This window comes from Chelonoidis abingdonii, chromosome 7, assembly GCF_003597395.2.
Source record: "Chelonoidis abingdonii isolate Lonesome George chromosome 7, CheloAbing_2.0, whole genome shotgun sequence".
In the NCBI taxonomy this organism is placed as follows: Eukaryota; Metazoa; Chordata; order Testudines; family Testudinidae; genus Chelonoidis; species Chelonoidis abingdonii.
Genome location: NC_133775.1, coordinates 52,608,446 through 52,629,223, shown reverse-complemented (window position 1 = coordinate 52,629,223; position 20,778 = coordinate 52,608,446).

The window sequence follows — 20,778 nt, the reverse complement described above, 5'->3', positions numbered from 1 at the left end:
ACCGCATACTGTCGAATTGAGCATAATCCCCTTCCCTTGACTTCTGAACTAACCTCCGCTACTCTAGCTTGTGTCTGCAGCCAATACTATATAATATACAAATAAAACGACTACACACAACCACTGCCCTGGAAATTGTCCACTACATGCATCTGATGAATGGGTATTACCCATGAAAGCTCATGCTCCAAACGTCTGTTAAGTTATATCAGGTGCCCACAGGCTCTCTTGCTGCTTTTACAGATTCTGACTCACGGCTACCCCACTGATACAATATACAACAATGGTTTTACAAAAAGTAGATCATGGCAAACCAACCTGATCTCCTTCTTTGAGGGGTAACAGATTTTTTGGACAAAGGAAATGCAGTGGATCTAATTACCTCAATCATAAGGCATCTGATACGATCCACTAGGGGATTATTAGTTATAAGAAAAACGATGGCGATCAATATGAAAAATGAAAAGGGGATAAGGAACTGGTTTAAAGGGGAGACTACAACAGGTTCGTAACTGAAGGTGAACATTGTCAGGCTTGGAAGGAAGGTTACTAGTGGAATTCCTCAGGGACATTAGTTTTAGGGGCCAAATCTTATTTAAATCTTTTTATTTACTCGACCTGGCACCAAAAGTAGGCAGTTGCTAACATTAAAGTTAGGCAGTGCCACAAAGCTTGGGAGGTATTGTCATACAGGCAGGACCGCGGATATCATACAGGAAGATCTGGATGACTCTTTAAACTGGTAGTAATAGTCAATAGGATGACATTTAATAGTGAAAAGTGCAAGCTTCATGATTTAGGGATCATATAACAAGGAAATTTGGTTTATAAGCTGGCCAAAGGCGGGCTCTAGAATTTTGCCGCCCCCAAGCAATGGCAGGCAGGCTGCCTCGGCGGTTTGCATTCTGCGGGAGGTCCACTGAAGCTGCAGAACCAGCGGACCCTCGCCAGGAAGCTGGGAAGCAGCCTGCCTGCCTAGCCTCATGGGCACAGCAGAGCGCCCCCATGGCGTGCTGCCCCAAGGAAGCCTCTGGTGTGCCTGGCGGTTTGAGAGCCCCCTGTAAGCTGGGACTCTTCAGTTGGAAAGTAACAAAGGAGAGCAGAAGGACCTCAGAGTATTGGTTTATCACAGGCATGACTATAGCGCCAATGTTGATATGGCCATGAAAAAAAGCTAATGTGGTTGTGGCGATGCATTCAGCCGACGATTATTCCAGTAGAGAGAAGGATGTGTCAGTACCATTATACAAGTCACTAGTGAACCTCATCTGGAATAAGTGTGTGCAGTTCTGGTCTCCCATGTTTAAGAAGGATGAATTCAAACTGGAACAGGTACAGAGAAGGGCTACTAGGATGATCTGAGGAGTGGAAAACCTGTCTTATGAAAGGAGACTCAAAGAGCTTGGCTTGTTTAGCCTAACCTAAAGAAGGCTGAGGGGAGATATGATTGCTCTCTATAAATATATCAAGGGATAAATACCAGGGAGGGAGAGGAATTTTTTAAACTCAGTACCAATGTGGACCAAAGAACATGGATATAAACTGAAATGGATATAAACTGGCTATTTAAACTGGATATTTAACTGAATATTAGCCATAAATATGCCCAATGACCTGTGATGAGATGATAGATGTGGTGGGATCTGAGTTACTACAGAGAATGCTTTCCTGAGTGTTGGGCTAGTGAGTCTTGCCCACATGCTCAGGGTTTAGCTGATCGCCGTATTTGGGGTCAGGAACGAATTTTCCTCCAGGGCATATTGGCAGAGGCCCTGGGGCAGGGGGGTTGCCTTCCTCTGCAGTGTGGGGCATGGGTCACTTGCTGGAGGATTCTCTGCACCTTGAAGTCTTTAAACCATGATCTGAGGACTTCAATGGCTCAGAAATAGGTTAGGGGTTTGTTCTGGGGGTGGGTGGGGGAGATTCTATGGCCTGCATTGTGCAAGAGGTCAGATTAGATGATCATAATGGTCGCTTCTGACCTTAAAGTCTATGATTGTATAATTAAAATCTCATGGATTCTTGGGTCGTGGGAAGAAAAGAGATGCATGGGAAAAGGCCTCTGTACAGACCCAGAAGATCCTAGCTTAAGGGAAATGACTGGATTTGTACATAGAATTTCTATTGAGCTGTTTTATTGAGTCTTTCCAGGCCCCTCCTTCAGGGCACAGTTTATTTTTAGACACAGTGGGGCATTAGGTCTTCAGTTCTGCAGCCTACATCATGCTGACACAGGGAGTTGAAAGGACTTTCATAAATTAAGAACAAATATGCCAGTCTCTGCTATAATGTGCACCTCCAGTGATAATCTGATTTCACTTCACTACTGTTATCTTGTTACAAAGTTAATCTCTGCCACCCTTGCACTTCACTTGCTAGAGGTTGGAAATGGGATTTTAGAGCAGAAAGCACCCATCAGCCTTCATAAATAAGGTAAGATGGTGGATGACATAGTGCTGTAGAAATATTGTGTCTGGTGTATAGAGATTGGGAACAAAATTCCAAATCCTTGGTGTTTTTAGCTTAACTGGCTTGACCGGGTAAAAGTTTCCATAATAGACTTTTTTTCTAAATGCTTTCTTGAAAAACTTGAGTAGGGATGAGAGAAGATGCCTAAAGCTGAAACGGCCGTGAATCCAAAACTACATGTGTTTGCTAAAGCTGTCCAAGCCATTTTCAGTGAGCCGTTTGTTCATCAGTCATAGGAACATTACAAGTCAATGTTAGATGCTGGGGTTCTTGTGTGTACTTTGGGTTTTGACTTACGTGGTTGGTAAAACAAGTAGCCTCTTATCTGGTCTGGATCTATGGAAGGAAATATTCCCAGAAGGGCTCTTAAAAAAGGCCACATGCTCCCCTCACTCCAAAGGGAGTTATTTTGAAATACAGCTTTGGTTTTAAGTTATCCAATAATCCTCAAACCCTTTATCCTACTTAATTTAAGCCAGTAAATATGAGTAAGTGGTTGGTATCTAAAAGCTCACCTCTCAGGTATAGTTATGGCTAAACCTCTTGAATCTGCATAATGGGCTGGAAACTTGATGAGAACCACTCTTCATTTTTCCCTCAAATTCACCTTTCAGTTCAGGACAGCAGTAATAAATTACTTTCATATTTATGTGTGTTGAGATCATTCCCTTCCCTTCCCTTCCCTCCAGGAAATTTTTTTTTCACTAAGGACCCTGTGAAGTGCCTTTTTTTTCTTTACTCCAAGCTGGTTTCAAGTGGGTGTACATCTATGCCTACTTCCACTTTAAGCTCTTTTTGTTATTAGAGCATTTTAAAGGATCCTTGGTTTCAAGAATTGGGACTTCCTATTTTTACATGCTGTGATGGGTTGGATCACAGAAACTCCTTTGGGACTGCCACCTGATGTGCTTAGACATCTCTGAGCCTGTTTTCCTTGTCAGATTGGGTCTTCAGTGCCCTGCCTAGTTTGAGCCAGACATGCTAGCCTGCTACAAACACAGACCCAGGTCTGAATTACGTCCCCCAAAAGCTGCAGGCTTAACTGAAAACAGCTTAAGAAATGCTCCTGTCTCCAGCACTCAGATACCTAATCCCAATGGGTCCAAACCCCACATAAGTCTGTTTTACCCTGTATAAAGCTTATACAGGATAAATTCATAAATTGTTTGCCCTCTATAACACTGATAGAGAGATATGCACACCTGTTTCTCTCCTCCCACCCCAGGTATTAATACATACTCTGGGTTAATTAATAAGTAAAAAGTTAATTTATTACTTTTATACAAAAAGCAGGATTTAAGTGGTTCCAAGTAATAACACAGAACAAAATAAATTACCAAGCAAAATAAAACAAACAAACGCAAATCTAACTCTAATATAGTAAAAACTATATCATAGAATCATAGAATATCAGTGTTGGAAGGGACCTCAGGAGGTCATCTAGTCCAACCCCCTGCTCAAAGCGGGACCAATTCCCAACTAAATCATACCAGCCAGGACTTTGTCAAGCCTGATCTTAAAAACCTCTCAGGAAGGAGATTTCACCACCACCCTAGGTAACCCATTCCAGTGCTTCACCACCCTCCTAGTGAAAAAGTTTTCCCTAATATCCAACCTAAACCTCCCCCACTGCAACTTGAGATATTACTCCTTGTTCTGTCATCAGGTACCACTGAGAACAGTCTAGATTCATCCTCTTTGGAACCCCCTTTCAGGTAGTTGAAAGCAGCTATCAAATCCCCCCTCATTCTTCTCTTCTACAGACTAAATATCCCAGTTCACTCACCTCTCCTTAGTCATGTGCTCTAGCCCGCCTAATAATTTTTTGTTGCCCTCCGCTGGAGTAAAATGCAGATAAATCTCACCCTCAGATGTTCTAATAAGCTTCTTTTGACAGACTTAGCTCCTAATCTGGGCCCAATCCTTTCTTGGGTACAGTCCTTGTTCCAGCTCAGGTGGTAGCTAGGGGATTTCTGTCATGACGCAGCCCCCTTTAGTTCTGTTCCAGCCCCTTATAACGCTTTTGCCAGAAGGTGGGAATCCTTTTGTTTCTCTCTGGGTGCTCACTCCCTCCTTCTAAATGGAAAAGCACCAGGTTAAAGATGGATTCCATTCAGGTGACATGAATCACATGTCAACTTCATTGCCCACTTCAGCACACATGTATACAGGAAACTTACAAGTAAACAAACATCTACCGTCAGTTGTTCTAGTTGTGGGCGCCATTCAGATTCTAAACCACCCATTAATGGCCACACTTTGCATAACTACAATAGGACCTCAGAGTTATATTTTCATATTTCTAGTTTCAGATACAACGAATGATACATTTATACAAAAATAAGAATAACACACTCTGTAGATTTAAAAACTTGTAATGATACTGACGAAAGACCTTTTGCAGGAAGCATGTTCCAGTTATGTTATATTCACCTCATTAGCATATTTTCATAGGAATCATATGGAGTGCAATTCACACATGCTTTCCCACATCTGAAATCAGATCAAGACCAGACTGGACCATGCAAAAACACCCCATGAAAGGCTGACAGCATTCAAAGATTTAACTTCAGGAATCTGATTCCTTCAGAGATTTTGTGTCTCCACTTCAGGAAGCAGAAAACCATAAATTTTAGGGCTGTGAACTGGTCCATGAATACCTTTTAGAGCAAGCTGCAATATCACTGTCCATTATATGAAGCTGCTGTGGCTCTAAGTACTGCTGATGTGATACAGCCTCTGTTTAGAGATGTATCCTTCGCCTGTCAAGCTCTTTGGGGTAAAATGTTTAGAAAGAGAGGATTTAGCTGCTTAGTCTCCATTTCTTTGAAACAATTCCACTCTGAACGATATGAAGCCCAACAGGAAAACACTTGAGAGAATATCTGTTCCTGACAGTATTACAGTAGTTTTCTAGAATACAGCAATGAACACCTTGGCACCATACCAAATCTAATCAGATGTCTCAGGCAGGTATCTCCCAACTGTTGAACAAATAACACCTCTTCAAGGATATACTTAACTCTCCCATGCTTGATACTAACTATTATCAGTGTCAGGATAAGTTTCATAATAGGACTTTGGATTGAACATTCCTTCATATGTATATACATTTTTAAGCCTGATCCTCACTAGTGTAAATTAGAGTTGCTTTCACTGAGCCGATAGGCTATGGTTAGTTTACATCAGCAAAGTTTCTGGTCCACTTTATTGCGCAGCGCCCACAATGCAGTACAATAAGAATTATGTCTGGATTCTGTGTCCCTTGACAATCGAGCACTCACTTTAGATGGAAAACTTGATGCTGTGGGCTCTGTCTACATTCAGTGGACACCTGCAGCTGGCCCATGCCCAACTGGCTTCACGGCTCTTGGGGCTATTTAATTTGGTGTAGACTTCGGGATCAGGCTGAAGCCCAGGCTCTGGGATCTTCCCCTTCACAGGGTCTTGGGGTTCAGGATCTGAGATGCCCAGGGTCCAGACTGAGCCCAACATCTGCACCCAGTTAATATCCCCATAGCCAAGCCCTAATGAGCCTGAGTCAATTGGCAGGCCACTGCAGATTTTTAATTGCAGTGTAAAATATTCCTATATGTCTTTAAGAATTTAAGTGTTTGGTTTGTGCCAATTCTTTTAAATATCTATCATGCCTTTTATCTAACTTTATAACAGTGCCACCACAAGAAAATAGTCAGTTAGCCAAAGTATGTCTAGCCTCAGGTAGTTCATAAAAGTAATCTGGTTTGTCCAAGCTTAAACTTTGATCAGACTTGGAATAGAATTGACATGACACAGATGGATAAAGTAAGCTCTTTTCTTTCCTGTATTGAATCAATTCTTTGTAGGCCATGCACTCAGCCAACTAGCAGTTCTCTATCTTTTGTCATGTTCATAATGCAGAATACACTATTGATGCAGTTGACTTTCTACATACTAGTTCAGGGATTGTAATTCATGTATCTCAGGCCTTTCTGTGCCACCAAAATTGAGGTATAAAAATTTACTAAACTGAGGCCACGTCTAGACTACGCGCCGTATCGGTGCGTTAAAATCGAATGCTCCGGGGATCGATATATCGCGTTAATCTAGATGGGATATATCGATCCCTGAGCGTGCTTATACGATTCCGGAAACTCCACCAACCCCAACCAGAGTTCCGAATCGAACATGGCGAGCCGCGGACATCGATCCCGCGCGGTGAGGACGGGTGAGTAAATCGATTTTAGATATTCGACTTCAGCTACGTTATTCACATAGCTGAAATTGCGTATCTAAAATCGATTTTACCCCGTAGTGTAGACCAGCCCAGAATCTACAAAGCAGATACTGTGCACAGCTGCAATTAATGTAATAATACTTGCATTGGATTTAACCATTTGGCCCCATTCTTCACTGTAGGTTTATAGAATCCTACAGCTGTTATAAAGGGGGCATCATCTACATATTTCTATCCGTCAGCTCTTTCTCTCTCTCTCCTTCACTATGGGGAGTCTTCCAACCTTCATTTCCCATGTACCCCTTCAAAAAATTTCTGCTTGCTGGCTGGGAAATGCAATTCAAACTAAATATGCAAGATCTAAAATTAGCACTACTGAACAACCTATAGCACCCTACCATATACCAGCTTGTACGACTGCAGCATTTAGTTCAAGTGACTAGCTGAAAAGTGATACCGAAGACTGTAGTCATCGGTATTCAGTGTTTAAAAAAAAAATTACTAAATCTACAAGAAAACTTTCCCCTAAGTTTTTAATACTCTATTCAGATGAAACAGACTCTTAAAATTACATGCAGTGGGACCCAAATGTCCTCCTTTCTCCCTGCTACTGAGCTTTAATGAAATTCTTTTTCTTTTTTTTAATTTACATGCTCTTGCAGAATAAAGATCCCCAAATCATTAACTAATTTGATATGACTGAAGTACTGATGCAATTCCCCAGTCCCTTGATAATCTTAGATATTTGCTTCAAACACATCTTTACTTAGTTTCTTAATTAGATACACCTTGATGGATGGGTTTTCATAGAGCAGTCTCAGAGGGAAGGAAGTCAACCTGTTATCACTATTCAGCGGGTGAAGGCTGGCTCTTTAACAGCCAAAATCACTGGTTTCAAGAAGAAACAAAACCTAGTTTTAGGATAGGTGAAAGAACTGTGACTCAGGTAATAGAACTCTCACAACGTTATTGCAGAAGAATACATTATAGTGGTGTGCCAATTAAACTGAACAGACTGTCCTTGACTGAATACTCTTTTTATAAGGTAAGGAAGTTTTAGTGGTTTCCAAATAAAAGAAGACTTTGCAAAATTAATATTTTGGGACAGATCATAATTAAGAATAGGCAAAAGTTGGGATAAAAATAACTTTGAATAAACCTCTGAAAAAGTTTTCTGGAGCCCCAAGAAAAGTCAATGACCCTTTTGCCATCAAGAATGAAAGCTACACTATGCATTCCTTTCTCAAGCAAAACTTCTATTCACTAATTAGTAACCTAGAATGAATCCCTGAAAGTAGGACACATGCATTTCAACCTGCCAAGACCCAAATGTGGGACCCAAGGAACCAAAATGGGGGGTACCTAAGAAATTATTCAAGTAGGAAATTTTACCTAATTTGCAATTGATTCCTTAAGTGTAAATAAGTCAGTCTCTCTCTTTCCCTCTCCTGTTTCTTACTCTGTTTTATTGCTGAAAGAATCACAAAACCGAGTCCCACTACTTTGTGTGGAGCATAATTTTGTCGTAAAATGAAGGACACTTAAGAGCTATTCAAAGATACAGTAATACTATATCAGAGGCTGTTCTGGTATTTGGGACATAGTCAGAGCTACAAAGTACCAGAGAAGCTGAGAGGATTGGTTTCTTGTCCATCAGACTAAATAAATGCTTTGGAAAGCAGTATGTCAGAGGAATTGAAGAGCAGTTTTTCTCAATTTCTGACCGTATTTCTCTGTTTCACCAACTCCACCTGCAACAACCTGGTAAATCTCGATAAACAGATATGATCATGCATATACTGTAGAGAGTGAGGGTTTTGAAGTTACAGGTATTTGTATATGGATTTTAGCAAGATAAGATTTATCTCAAGGGGTTTGTTTGAGTAGTAAATCTTGTACTGTGGTGTTAAATCAATTGGAAAAGTAATAAGCCACACAATTCCTCCTCTTTTCTTCTGCTTGATAGTCTTTAGAGATTATCAAGGTATTAAATCTGTTTGTGGTTGTGGCTTTATAGTTTTTTAGATGCTATTAAGGAAATTCTGAATTATGGCATTTCTGAAACTTAATGAAAAGATTTGTTTTCTTCAGTGACCTCTGGTTTCCATCTTCTGTCTTCTGGGAAAGTTTTGGATATGAAACTTTGTGATCAGTATCTATAGCTGACAGGTTGTCCCAGAATAGTGTGTGTTTGTGGAATGTGTATTCCTTATTGGAAATGAATCGAAGTAAGCCTTTTAAAATAGATATCTTTCAACACCCAAATGAAGGAACTTCCATTTAACAATAAACTTGATGGACACTAAATAGTTCTGTTGTCTTCAATTAAACTTTTCACTGTGCATAAAGTTAAGCATGTGAATAATTCTTGGAAGAATTTTTGCTATATTTGTTGTTAATTTTATAGATCATCATGATATTGTGCTCTGACTGTATATTTGGTTTAATCTCTTTGTGCTTTCTATGATAGCATGCATACATACTTAAAATGAGATTTAACTTTTCAAGGAGTGTGACATTTTATGCCATTTTATGTGCAGGCCTCTATGGTCTGGTGCAGTTATACTCCACTACCAATAGAATTCCCCTCCTTCCAAGTTCACTGTCTCCCAGAGCTCCCTAGTGCACAAGGAGAGCTATACGCACTGCTACACCACTGCACAGAATGCAGTGCACTCCAACATGCATGGCGGGAGGGAGACAGAGCAATGATTCTGCCTACTTCCTGCCCCTCCTACCCTCTTGGAGTGCTGTGTCTCCCTGGGGAATAATGAGGAAGCTGTCCTCACAAGGACACACAATGTGAGAAGACTCTCTACTGCACACCTTTACCAAGAGAACCACAAAGCCTGACTCACAGTCGTTACCCAGTTTTAAACTGGTCCAACACCAGAGTGTAGCTGCACCAGCATAAAACTGAAGCAATACAATCATGAATCAGACACACAACTTGTACTTGAATATTTGTGGCTTTTATCCTGTGTGTACTTAACCTTTTTTTATTTTAATATTTAAATGAGATCATCATAATGTAAGCCACACCCATTCAATGTGCTTTGTCCCCCTAAAGTGGTGGTTAGGCCACAAAGATTGATGTGGATACAGCCTTGTTTAATAGACCTGGGTCTCCTAGCTCCGGGCACAGAGGATCCAGAAGTCCCAGGCTCAATCATTGCTACTGATGACCTACCCTGGGGTATCAATGTTACATATACCCCTTCATCTGTGCTTCTTCCCTGTCCACTCCCCGAAATAAACTATTGTAACATCTATTTACTCATATGTCTCTCATTTTACACAATTGGCTAATGAGTTAAAAGGCAGCTATCTAGTGACCAGGATATTCCATAAAAATAGAACTTATTATGAGTTTAAACACGAGTACTCCACTGCTATGGTAGCTCATCTTGGTCCCAAATGAACAGATCATAATAGACAAATAATGTAATAAACCTGATAAGGATTGTCATCAGCTAATAAACTAAATAAAAGGAAACTCTGAAGGGAAAACCAACAGGCTTCAGAATAAAGTGAACCGGAATTTTAGAGATGTATTAATTGTAAAAGGAATGAATACTGAAGCAAATAGTGAAAGACACTAGATGAGTGTAAGGAAAATAGGATGTGAAAGGGACATCAACAATTCCTCTCAATTGCCAAGAGTTTAAAAAAATGATTTGAGAACACTGTTATTGATAGAGCTGAGCTGGACAAACAAATGCATAGAAAGGCCCCTGCCTGATAAGATTCAGTGAATGAAAGAAAGAGATGGCTAGAAGGAAAATAGAAGCTGGGTTTGAAAGACCCAAATACCAAGCGAGAAGGATTAAAAAAAAGTTAATATATCAATAAATACACACATGTTCTGATTAAAACATGAGTGACTCTGAGGGATCACAAGGTTATGTAGTCGATGCAATAGCAGGGTGTTTTTTGAACTTTCCCATGCCAGCTCCGTTTTCCACACCCAGCCCAAACAGCCTTAAATATCTAACAAAGATCTAGTCAGCACCCTCTTTCCTATTTAGTAGAAGAGGAAGAACAAGGTGTCATGACATGGAATTGGATGAAAGTCAGAATTTCTATTTCAGGGGAAATTTTGATGCTTTAAACCTTGCTTTGTTTCAATTTGGAGCAATTTTTGTTAAATTTTTTTTTCTTTTTTTGAAATTTCACATGAAATGGGATTTCCAAAGGACTTAAATATAGGATTTTTCTTTTTGGATTACCAAAATTTCATTAATTTTTCTTGTTATATTTTTTTACATTACTGACCTGTCAAGAAGTAATAGTGTACAAAGTGTCCAAATAGGACAGTTTGAAACATCTTATAAGCTGCCCTTGGTTTAAAAATGAAATAGGATATTTCAATAATTGTCATTATGACTCATCAAGTAGTTAATCTAGGGGTTTATTACCGACATGTAAAAATAAGGGAAAACTCCCATAAAATAAATTCAAAACATATCTTTGAAGTTTTCAAAGGTGATGACCCCGATTACCCATCCAGTCTTCCTATCACATATTACAACTTGATGGATATTTTGAAATGTTTTTAATTCTCCATGGCTAAACATTATCTTTCTGGATGCCTTTTTAAATACCGAGTAGCCTAGTTCTGAAGGCAGTCACATAAGACTTTTCTTCCCATCTCCTGTAGCTTTTATTCTGACTAGCTAGCTTTTGCTACCAAGCAGGTAAAAAGATAGTTATAGTGCTCTGTATGCTATGCCACATAGAAGTCCAGAAAATAAAAAGAACATGAAAACTGATTTGGGTAACAGTTGTCACAACCTGCCCTTATCCCCTCTCTTGGTGAACACCAACAACTGGATCCCATATGGTGGGCTGGGATAGTGACTGCTCATTTTTCCTAACTCCAGGGGTCTCAAACACATTCCCAGGTGCAGAGCCCACGGCTGATAATCTTCTTGGCATTGGGCCACACAGTCCACTTACCTGAGCCCTTGGAACCAGTCAACATTTTTTTTAAGCCTCTGATGCATTTCTTACCCCTGACTGCACATCTGGGGAGTTTCCAGGTTCCTGCCCACTCAGGTCTGCTGTTGGGCAGAGAGTTGCTCAAAGTTAATGTCCCTGCTGACAAAAACTCAGTGTTTATCTAGGATAGAGCCACTTAATGTTCCCACACAGTCTGTCCACTAGGTGCTAGTTTTCTGTAATGAATGCTAAAAAGCCATACTAAAGGCTACATTCAAAATGGAGATTGAAATATCACATGGAATTCGTAAAGGCAAAATGGAATTTGTAAGTTGACAGATTTATCCATCAAATAGCATAGCACAACAGCAATAACAAAGTTCTGCTTTATATATATTATAAAATATCTGCACAGGCTCAAATTTACACCGCAATGTTTATAGATGTGTTTATAATTAAGGATGGCCCCAATGAAGTAACCTAGTTAAGCAGATGCCTAACTATAAGCATGTGAATAGTTCCAAGAAAAGCTTGATCCCAAATGGGACTACTTGCTGAATAAGGAGTTATTTTTTCTTACCTATGATCCTCTCAATGGCTTTGGGACAGAGCCTAGGTTTATAGACTTAATGATGCCACACCTCAGTGACTTGCACTATCTGACATAGATTTACTTGTGATTCACCCAAATGAGACAAATAAGCTCTATTAGGGTAGAAACTGTACTTGGTCCTGATTTATCAGATGGAACAGGCTATGTTTTCTGGATGCTTGCCCAAGGGCTACTAGAGTGGCTATCTGTGTCTACAAATTTTAACTCTAGCTTCTGGGGCTAGTGATTTGGGTATCGGACGTGTGGGATCATTTTTTCCAGTAAACTAAAAAAGGATTAATCTAAACTTTTGAATAACCCTTTATGAGAAATGATCTCTCTATTCTTCCACGTGACTGTGTGTAAGAGAAGGGTTGGTGTAGGGCTCTTCCAGAAGAGTTTGCTTTTATTTTTCTTTTGCTGTGGAGGCTGTGCATTCAAGATCTTTTAGCAATTGTAAGGTGGTTGTTTTTTAAAATATATAGCCAGGAATCAGGAATTAAAGTCTGGAAATGTCATGAAGTGCAATCTTTGCAGGTCCTGTCTTTTTAATAAAACTGACTACATTATGAGCCCTCTTGAGGGATAATGGCCAAGCAGCTAAAGCACTGGACTGTCACTCAGATATGGATTCATTTCCAAGCTTCTTGTGTGACCTTGGGCAAGTCACTTAAAATCTCTGGCTGGGAATCTCCAGGTGCCCTACCTCCTCTACGAAACTGGGGTAACTTTTGCTTTGGGTTGTCTAATTAGATTGTAAGGGGCTTGCTTATGTACATGTAAAGCACCTAGCAGTCTGGGTTCATGAAGTTGGTTGGGGCCTCAAGGCATGAATATAATAGAAACTATATATTCACATCTGTATACATACTGATGCTTGTTTTTTCTCTCTCACGTACACACTGAATGTCTAAGTGAAAAGTAAAAAACAAAACTCTATAAGTCTGTAAACAGAACAGCAAATGGTTGGAAAAAAAATTACATTTTATAACCCCAAGCCAAGTAGAATAAAGAATAAAACACTATGTAATGAGGTAAGACTACTGTGCAAAGACCATAATTATGGATTTCAACTTTCTCATTTTAAAATGAAAAACCTAGCCCAATGGAGACAGAATGAAAGATAATGCATACGATTAGGATCTGAAAACATATTAAACATTCTGTTTAGTTTTTGCCCCCAAACAATATTAGAATCAAATCATGAAATTATAAGGGAAAAGTAATGGAGTTAGTAGGTTTAATGATAATATTTCGCATACCATGGAAGGCCTGTGGACTGTCAGATAAAAAGCTTTATCAGATCAGTCAGATTTAGAAGGATGAAGAAAATAAAGCTTTCATTACTCTTGTGGTAGGCAAAATCTAATAGAAGGCACATCCAAGTATAAGTGTACAATAGCATATGTAAGGGCGCAGCTTTGCCTCCTTTATTCACATGTGTGAAGTAAGGAAACTCTTTGGCCTGAGTGAGGATGGCAGAACAATCTTTAGACTACCCAAAGGGATCATTAGGGGTTGGTGCAACTAACTCCACTCAGTAATGTCCCAGATATCAACCACATTACAGAACTAGGAGCTATAAGGGGAGTGCTGTACTGCAGCATGCAGCAGCACCTGCTGCCCTGGGGGACACCTGAAATCTGCAGCGTAGCAGCTTCAGGCAGCAGATATACACCAGGAGATACAGGTCTGTTGGTGCTCCTTAGAGCAGGATTTGAGGCTTCCTGTTCATACTTTCACAACTTCTGGTGTGACTGGTCTTGAAAGAACAGCAATGGGCATGCTGCATGGGGCCAGATCCTCAATTAGTGTAAATTGACACAGATCCTCCTGCTGAGGATCTAGCCCCAGGTCTGTCCGTGGCAAAATAAAATCATGGTAAATGCCAAAACAGAATTGCTGTTGCTGAGAGTCACTCACAGATAGTGACAGATTTAGAGTTAGAGGGGCCTTGTGCGTAGCTTCATTTTTTGGGGCCCCCTCTCTGGACCCAGACAAGAAAAAAAAACATTCTCTTATCTCCCCTGCCCTGTTTTTCATTGTTTTTTTTCTTCATCCTCCTCCCACATTATAAGTAATAGGAAGTAAATGAAAATAAAGTGAGTTACCTTGATTGGGGCAGGGGGTTGGAGTGCAGGAGGGAGTGCGGGGGTCAGGCTCTGGGAGGGAGTTTCAGTGCAGGCTCTTGGCTGAGAGTTGGGGTGGGGGGAGGGGTGCAGGCTCTGGAAGGAAGTTTGGGTGTGGGCTCTGGGCTGTGGCAGGGGTTGGGGTCCGGTAGGGGTTGGGGAGCAGTGCTTATCTTGGGCGGCACAGATCCCAAAGCAACCAGCACACCCCTCTGGCAGCAGCTTCTAGGCAGGGGGTGGGACAGGGGCTCTGCACCCCCTGCCGCAGCTCCCATTGGCCACAGTTCCCAGCCAATGGGAGCTGTGGAGTTGGTGCTTGGGGCAGGGGCAACATGCAGAGACACCCCCTTCAGGGGCTGCAGGCACATGCCAGCTGCTTCTGGGAGTGGTGTGGCACAGAGGGAGGGAAGAAGCATGGGCAGGGAGCCGCCTTAGCCCTGCTGCACTGCTGCTGGCACGTCTCTGCGCTCTCCTTGGGGGGAGAGGGACAGCGGGTCTCTGTGCACTGCCTGGGGGGGGGGGCAGCATGCAGAGCTGCCTCCCCCCTGCCAAGGGCATGCAAAGACATAACAGCCGCCGGTCACTTCCATGAGCAGCATGGGGCCATCAGCCACGGAATACAGGCAGCCTGCCTGCCTGAGCCCTGCTGTGCCACTGGCTGGGACTCAGGAGCAAGTTGTCGAATGAGATTTGTTCTGCATTTTGGAGGACCCCCTGTCATTGGAGCCCCCATGCCACCACACTGTTTTATGGTAAATCTGCCTCTGCTCACAGACCATGTCTGTATAGTCTTGAGAACTAATTGGAAAGCTGAATAAGAAAGGCATGGAATTGGAGAAGGATCCTTCACTGAACAGATATACCACTTTGAGGAATATGACAGGGTCAAAGGAAGAAAATGAAAAATTCAGTTCATAATGAGACTGGTATTGTATTGGTGCTTGAATTTAATAATTTGAGATTGTCAGATAACAGGGTCAAATGGAATTATGTATTTAGTACAGCACTATACACAAAATAGATATATTATCACCTTTGGTGTAAGGCAAAGAGCAGGCTTTTGTCTCCCGCTCCTCTAACTGTTTGAGTGCTGGCAGTTTGCACTCCCAACCTAATTTCCCAAACCTCTTTTTTTTTTTTAAATAGGATATGAGATACAGAAACCCCTTTTTGGAGGGGAAAAATACTTTGGATAAATTTACCCTGTGTTCTGTTTTCCTAATTACAAGTGCAATTTCTTTTACAGTCTTCAGTTTACTTGTTTGCATAAGAAGGAATCTCTAATATGGTCATTATTGCTAACAACTGTGACAAACGACAGTTCTTAATAAGTTAAAAACATTTCAAATTGTCTAGTGAGGTGGTGGACTCTCCATCACTGGATGTTTTTAAGAACAGGTTATACAAACAACTAGGCCATTCCTGACATATTATTTAATCCTGGTTTGAGTGCAGGGGACTGGACTAGATGACCTATTGAGATCCCTTCCAGTACTACACTTCATTTTTTTTAATTCCTTACAGACACTATCTGTATTAACAATTATCCTTTATTGACTACCCCATCCATTACATACATATCTGCATTAACAAGTATTCATTATCAATCACCTAGCTTCCGGAGATACTTTCAGTAGTTTGAAGGGGAACGGGGGGTAATTAAACCTTGGACACCTGGATTATCACAAATTTGAAGATGCTGAGACAGCCCAGCACTCAATTACATAAATTCCTGAGTACAGGTTAAGAACCAACCCTCTGGGTCTTAGAATTCAAACGCACTCTTTGCTAATTCTATAAAGATGTTGGGAGAATAGCTAATATGCAAATGAATTTAATTTAAAAGAAAGAGGACTAAAAAGGTTAATCTTTACTAACAGGTACTAAGATTAACACTGGCAAAGGCAAAAATACACGCTTGGTGGCAGTAAACTGAAACACCAAGAAAGCTACACTAAATGCCCGGATTAGGCTTTCAGAGTGAAGGCAATACAAAAAGACTTTCTAACGTGGTCAAAGAACTTGCTGAAATGATCTTGCTGTGGTGTCATAAGAACAGCAGCTAGCTTTCCACTAATGGAATAGCAAGACATCCAGAGCAGCTGAAAAGAAAAAGCTACACAAAGCATACAATTAATGAATCACTCTGTTGGTAGTATGGATAAAGTATGACATGCTTGTCATTCAAACAGGAGTATGCAATCCTTTGGGAGAAATTTAATTCAGGGGTCTATTTTTACCTTTCATTGTATATAGATAGTTTAGTCAGGTATAGTATAGACAGATATATCATGTTGAAGGTCCAATATAACATCTCAGCATGTGTTACTGTTGTCAGTGACTACTTATATTGGATTGTTCCAATTATCTGGCCTCAAGGAAGAATAATACTGTGGTAAGTTCAGGTCTTTGCAGATCTGTGGGAAGCTTGTAATGGCTTGGTGGATGACAACATCACAGGTAAAGATCTGGCCTAACTGGAGCATTTTAACATCTATAAAGATTAAGTCGAGCTTTCCCAAGAGAGATCAATTATTGCAAGCCCTGGGCACGCTGAGCTTTCGTGGAAATGCAGGGCAGTAGTGACATACATTTGATGAAGGGGTTGGGCGGAAGGGGTTTTGTTTTCTTCATGCTTCTTAAGATCACCATTAACTTGTATAGGCCTGTACCCTGCCAAAGTCAGGCTAGTGCACAGTGTTAACCCGCAGAATGAGGCACATCTTCAACAATTCGAACCACTAAAGAAAACAATGGCAAAGAAGCACGGAGAGGTTGGGGGCCCTCAGAGAGAACTGATTGATTTTGCACAGTGTTTCCTTAACTAAGCAACCCTATTGTCTTTGTGTAAAAACAGCTGTATAATGATAGCTCAAAAAAAAAAGAGAGAAAATCAATGGGGATTTCATTTAGTTGTGTCTGGCTTTGGGGAATGTTAGAGTGCTATTCTGTGCTGTGCCTTTAGGAGGCGTTGCACAATTTGCAGCCACCTTCCTCCCCTCCCAGTTCTGGCTGCACTGAAATAGCCTGAGGTGTATGTCTCTGCCTGTCTATGGGTAGCTGCATTATGTGTGTGATGCTCTCCTGATAGGCCCCTCTCACCACCAGCAAAGATGTTATACCAGGACTGGGAAGTGGGTCACTGGAAGAGATATCTGGGTGTTTTAGAATAACTGTACCCAGTGTGCAGGTGCTGGAGCAGGGGTGAGACTCTTACCTATTATGCTCCCTATTTGTTTTTTATTAAATGTGTTGGTAACAGATGGGCCCAAATCAGAGTCCCATGAGACCTATAGGAATGTAGCAGCTCTGGAAGTCAGGTCACCAATTTTGAAAAATCTTGGCCATAATTTATTTAAAAAAAATCCTGCTTCTAAAATGAAGCGTACTATTGAATAGCTCTAGTATCGTAATATAAAAGTTCACAACAGCATATGCAAATTTTAAATCATTACATTGAAACGAAAGCATGAACAAATGTCTCAATTACATGAAACGGCAAAGACTGAATGTGAAGTTTTGCGTTAGCTATCAGTTACAGAGCTGGTCAAATTTTTCCAGCAAAATGAAATTTTTTTTGCAGAAATACCTGAAATAGTGGATTTTTTTCCCTCATAAGAACTAAGTTTTTGGCCAAAATATACTTTTTTGAAGGGGAAGGGCTTTTGAGCGCAATCAGTTTTCTTTAGCAGACTTTGGCTGAATTTTTATTTGTGAGTTGCTTTTTTTTTTTTTTAAAGTAGTTTTAAGGGTTTTCAGTTTTTCTGATGAAACCTTTTTTTTTTTTTAAAGTGTGTGTGTTTGGGGGGGTCACTTTTCAACAAGCTCTACTCATGTAGTCGCTTTGAGGCTGCTGAGTAAGATGTTCAGGATCTGGTCATTTGTTTGTTAGCTGACCATTGAGGAACTCCCTGGGCATATAGGCCAGATTCATTTTGGAGACTTACTCAGACACTCTAAAGAAGCATCAGTTACTTACATAACTCAAATGTAATAGATAAGCAGTGTGCCAAATATTTAGAATTACCTTTTTATATAATAGAAAAAACATATTTAAACAATGAACAAACTAAAAACTAAACTTGTGCTAGATTTGCTATGAAACATAATATTGTTTCCTAAGGGAAGGAAAAGTTTTCAGTAAATCACTGGACACTAATTACTGAGAGTACAGTAGACAATTGCCCTTGATGATGTTCTCTGCAATTATCTTATGACATTATAAATATGAATTTGTCATGAAACTTTGGAGCCGTGAACTTGCCACATGCATATGCTTCCAACTACAGAGGTATGCATAATTACCACTAGTTCTTTCTCATTAGGCTAATAGACATGTAATGAAAAGTTTTTCAAGTGATTTTAAATGGCACAACTTTTCATTAGATTTATATTGTTTCATACCAGAAAAATAAAATTGAAAAGACATAAATCAAGTCTGAACTGTAGACAATAACAGGATAAGAAATGTCCAGGCAAAATGGTGGTGGAAAGAGACGGCATCTCTTAAAGCATTTATTTAACACTGAAAGGATCTGACCGGTATGGAGGAAAAGGTTAGCGATTAAAGGCTCTTGTGTGCAGATTGACTCAGTATGAATCCACCCACTGTGGCCTTTATATGAAGGCCACGCTTTCCTAAAATTTCCCACTGTTGCTGCAACCAGAGAAGTTATTGTACAGACAAATACCTCAATGGAAAAATGAAGGAAAATTTGTTATAGACGCATGCTGAACTTTCTGGGTAATGTATTTACAACTAACAATTCAACCAACTCCGTCCTAGAGTTTTATACTGTCACCTATCACCCTTTACTTCCATGTGAAGTCCCTAGTGCACTCGGAGTGTCAGTCAAAATTCTGCTTGGGACAGTATCTCTGTCGGGGACATGAGGGGTGTGTGTGTGTGCATGTGTGCGCACGCATGTCATTATTTTAGTGGAAAGGTTTTGTGATACCAGTTCACTGTTCATTTTCACACTTGGAGATCTTATCAGTGCTTTGATACAGCAGAAGGATTTAATCAAGGCTGGGATTGCCAGGTTTGTTGCTTGAGCACATCTCAATTCAAGTCTTTGTAAATAGTTTTTCTTACCCCATATCAACCTAAAAATTATATATAGCTTTAGGATCTGAATAAGTCATTCTGAGAGCAAACCCCAAGTATGTGTGTTAAAATGTTAACATAAGTATTAAACTCCTGGCAAACGAAGTCATGTACCTAGTACCTGATGTGGCCAACTGATATACTTGTTTGTAATTTTTCTTTTACTTAAAATGAGAGACTTTCAGATTAAAGTGAGTCTTTTGCAAGTGTTTTGAGCTACATGAAAAGCCATTTGTTCTGACATTCTGCAAAAAAGAAAACCCCTTTTCCTTTATAATAAAGAGCTTTGAATGTAATATACTTTCTTAGAATACGTATCTTAACTTTGTAGTCAGATTGACTATCCAGTATGTTTGTATTAAGCTACTTTACATAATTTAATAGAAACAACTTTAAGAAATACATGAAACCTTGTGTCTCTTGTACTTGCAACTCTCAAGAAGGGGCTTCTGCTGTCTGTGTATCTTGCATTCTGTTTGAAATAGACAGATATAGAGTTTTCATTGTTTTTACAAGAAATGATTTGTTTGAGAACTGAGCAATGAGGGGATGAAGTACCATTCCAGTTGCCTTTAAAATCTTTAGTTCTTCCTTGTTAGTGGCAAAGGTATTCTAATACATATAGATTAAAATCAGCATTCCCCTGAAAGCAGAGTCATGGTTTATTTCAAAATGTTCTCTGGGGGTGGATAGACAGGGGAAAACTTGCTGTCACCCCACACGTTTAATTATAAAAACACAGTAGGTGGAAGAGCAGGAAGGGGGCTGAGTCAGCTCTAAAGAATACACACCAAAAACATCTGTTCATTGATTGCAATTAATACTTAATTTTGGTTCCTCAGCAAAAGCACAGTGAGACCCACATTTGCACTAACAGTAAAACTCCAGCCCTTGATATATATTTAGCTGGCATAGCGACTTTTTATGCACTGTGCTGTAGTGTAACATAGCTGTTACAGAATAAACCAGTTAGTAGGTCAACATGCTAGAACTACAGACTTATAATTTTATACAGGTGATCAATATATACTAGAATTAGCATTCATGAAATGTCACTGTTGGAAATGGCTGAGTGAATATCAGATGCTGAAATATGAAGTAAAAAATAGTATGAATGATAGTAAATGTGAATGTTTAAACTTCTTACAACAAGTGTCTTACATTCAAAATGCAGCATTAACTATTGGAATTTAAACCACATTATGACCAGCCATTGCTTTATTCTATTATCAGTATTTTACATTTCGCAGTCTTTGGAGAAACAACTATCCTATTTGTTATGGTCTTCAATTGTATCCATATCTGTTTTTAAACTATCTGCAGA